This window comes from Otolemur garnettii, unplaced genomic scaffold, assembly GCF_000181295.1.
Source record: "Otolemur garnettii isolate 467f Iridium unplaced genomic scaffold, OtoGar3 scaffold00011, whole genome shotgun sequence".
Lineage (NCBI taxonomy): Eukaryota > Metazoa > Chordata > Mammalia > Primates > Galagidae > Otolemur > Otolemur garnettii.
In genome coordinates, this window is record NW_003852406.1 from 5220324 (window position 1) to 5223934 (window position 3611).

The following is a 3611-nucleotide window of genomic DNA, read 5'->3' on the forward strand; positions in this document are numbered from 1 at the left end:
AAGAAAGAAAAGAAAAGAAAAACTAGTGAAATCCTAATAAAGTCTGTAGTTCAGAAATTGTCTTATACCATGGTAATATCCTATTTGATTATTGTATACTAGTTGTGCAAGGTTTCAAAATTAGGAGAAGTTGGGTGAATAGTGTAAGGGAATTCTATTCTCTTTGCAACTCTTTTTAAAGACTAAAACTATGTCATAATAAAGGTTTTTGAAAACTAAGCATGGCTGTCAGATGTATATCTTAAAGCAATCCACTTATTAAACTATCTGCAAATATCCAATATGGTCAAATAGAATAAGCACCAAAATTAGTCAAAAATTCTATATTCAAATCTCACTTCAAATTCCAAAAGCCACTTCCTGGCCGTATGACCTTGGGCAAAACTACTTACTGTCTCTGAGCATTGGCATTTGGAAAATAGTGATTACATCATTTATATGATGTATATGGTTGCTGCAAACACCAACATGAGAAAATACAAAATAGTTAAAAGTGTCTAACATTGGGCCTAACTCAGAGCAGGTGACCCATAAATGTTGAATAAATTAATTCCTTAGTTTCACATTCAAAGCCCTCTGAATTTGGCCTATTTCTTCTCTTTTTCCCAGCCAATCTCCTCCCTCAATTTTACTCACCTGAAATATATCCTTTAAGCTGCTAGCAATGAGTCTTCTCTAAAACCTAGCGCCATTCCTCTTCTTAAAAACATCATAGACTAAAACAGCATCCATACCTCTCACAAAAATTCATTCACAATGGATAACAGACTTAAGCCTAAGACATAAAACTATAAGAATTCTAGAATAAAATTTAGGGAAACTCTAGACATCAGCCTAGGCAAAGAATTTATGAAGAAGACCCCAAAGGCCATCACAGCAACAATAAAAGAGACCTGGCTGAGTTTAAAAGCTTCTGCACAGCCATGCAATCAATATCATATGCTATTCAGCTGATAAAGGGCTGATGACCAGAATTTATAAAGAACTCAAGCAAATCAGTGAGGAAAAAAATCAAACAATTCCATTAAAAAGTGTCCAAAATACGTCAACAGAAGCTTTACAAAAGAAGATAGACTAATGGCCAATAAACATGAAAAAATGCTCAGTCTCTCATCATCAGGGAAATGTAAATCAAAATCACAATGAGATATCACCTAACTCTATGACAGTGGCTTTTATCAGAAAGTCCCCAAGAAACAGATGCTGGTGTAGACATGGAGAGAAAGGAACTCTTACACACTGTGGGTGGGACTGTAAACTACTACAACCTCTAGGGAAAGTCATAACTAAAAATAGAGCTACCATTTGATCTAACAATTCCTCCATTGCAGTGGTTCTCAACCGTCCTCATGCCATGACCCTTTAATATAGTTCCTGTGGGTCACAACCCATAGGTTAAGAACCACTGCTCTAATTGAACATTTACCCAAAGGAAAAAGATACATGCACTCAAATACTTATAGCAGTGCAATTCACAATGGCAGAGATGTGGAAACAACCCAAGTACCCATCAATACATGAGTGGATTAATAAAATGTGGTATATGTATACCATGGAGTACTATTCAGCCATAAAAAAAGTGTTGAACCAATACTGGATGGAACTAGAGACTATTCTTCTAAGTATCACAAGAATGGAAAAACAAACACCACATCTACTCACTATTAAATTGAAACCAATTGATCAACACCTTTGGTGGTCAAACTCAACAGGAAACAAGCATCTGGGAGAGGGCAAGAGGAGTGTGTACTTGTCACACCTGACAAGCACAATGCACACTTATAACTTTGACTCATACTAAAGCAATTCGTGTAACCAAAATATTTGTACCCTTGTAATATTCTGAAATTTAAAACATAAAATAAAATATAATGTTTTCTCTGAACTCTGCTTCAGTAGTATCATATACATTTGATATGTTATGTTTTTACAATATTATTATTACTTTCTAGATAGTATGCAGTTTCCTTTGGATTTGTCTTTTTGGCCCAAGATCTATTTAATCCAAGATACTTTAAGTTTAGTTTCCTTGTTATGTTATTACTTTCTCATTTTACCTCATTACTACTGAAAAAGAATTAAAATAATGTATCGTACCATTAATGTGTTTTCTCTCTACTCTTGCATGTTGACTTTAATTTTGGTTTAAGGACTATGCTTATACTGATGCCATGTTATTAGTAAATAAATATCTGTAACTTTTTTTTTTTTTTGAGACAGAGTCTTACTTTTTCACCCTTGGTAGAGTGCCGTAGCGTCATAGCTCACAACAACCTCAAACTCTTGGGCTTAAGTGAGTCTCTTGTCTCAGCCTCCCAAGTAGCTGGGACTACAGGCACCTGCCACAATGCCCGGCTATTTTTAGAGATGGAGTCTCACTCTGGCTCAGGCTGCTCTTGAACCTGTGAGCTAAGGCAATCCACTACCTCGGCCTCCCAAGTACTGGGATTACAGGCACCTGGCCCAACCATAATTATTAATGTGAATTTTAACCTCTAGCAGGTTTTTTAAACTCCACTATAATCATTCTCCATAGCATACAGTTAAGTCCAAGAGTTTTAGCATTAGATGTGAATCTAAACCTGATAATCATAATAAATTCTAGATCAAAATAAAAGATTTTTAAAGTATCTGCTATCTGCTAATTTTACTAACCTATGTCATTGATAACTCTATTAGGATAAAAAATTGAGTTTACCATTTTTATTCAGCTTAGTAAGCAAAAATTTTAGATTAATTCAAAAAGTTAACTTCTAATTAGGCGTAAGTAAGTCAAAGTAAACTTACACTTTGGAACTCCCTTCACTCCAGGGGTGTCCAACTTGTGGCCATGGTCCAGTCTGCATGTGATTTTGTGAGGACTTTTTCTTTTGTTTATCTGCAGTGTGGGATATTACAGAAACTATGCACAGACCTTTCTGTTTACTAATCAGCTTTCACTAGTATTGGTGTATTTAATGTTTGGCCCAAGAAAACTTTTATTCTTCCAATGAAAGAGTTCCAATGAACACTTACTTTTCCCCTGCTTTAGGCCAAGACAGTAAATGAAAACAAAATTCTTACTTTTCCTTCTTCAAGGTGAAGCAGGAGGACTTTATCTCCTGGTTTATAATCTTTGAGCAGTTCTGCTGACTTCCAAACTTCCTCAGGATCAGGTATCCAAACCCTGGCAAACTAGAAGATAAAAAGAAAAAAATTAAAACTAACAAATAATAAATTATTTTATAATATATTATTAATACATTGGCATATATTAATAAAACATATTATGATCTTACTTATAATTAAATAATTTATGAAAAAATACTGACTAATTTGAAATTGACTTTTTAAAATAGTCAATAAAAATAAAAGTGTTTTAACCTCAAGTAGCACCACCATTCCCAAATTACATATAAAGTATGTTCTAAAAAAATAGCTTCAGTTAAAGCTTGGCTTTGTTTTACATAATAAACAGCACCTGAAAATGTAATTTTAGGTAAAAATCTACATTTAAAATCTGTTTTTGAAACTCCACTGTAGAAGCTCTGCCAATTTAAGCAGTATAACCATCTTTTTGTGGCAGGATTTATAACTCGAATTTTTTATTCTGATTTTTATTCTGTGCTTTG

The 3611-nt window shown here is 33.9% G+C and overlaps 1 protein-coding gene across 7 annotated transcripts in view; it reads right to left on the bottom strand.

Annotated features, from left to right (window-relative positions):
* The window catches only part of MYO5A (myosin VA), a 126861-nt gene extending 123691 nt beyond the window's left edge, over positions 1-3170 (bottom strand). For 5 of the 7 annotated variants that reach the window (XM_023510111.1, XM_012801969.2, XM_023510109.1 and 2 more), the window contains exon 1: positions 3064-3168. The gene's annotated coding sequence lies outside the window, so the exon portion shown is untranslated. Of the gene's footprint in view, positions 1-3063 lie in introns of all 7 variants that reach the window. The other 2 variants (XM_012801968.2, XM_023510112.1) reach the window with 1 other exon arrangement.
* Positions 3171-3611: the final 441 nt, after the last annotated feature.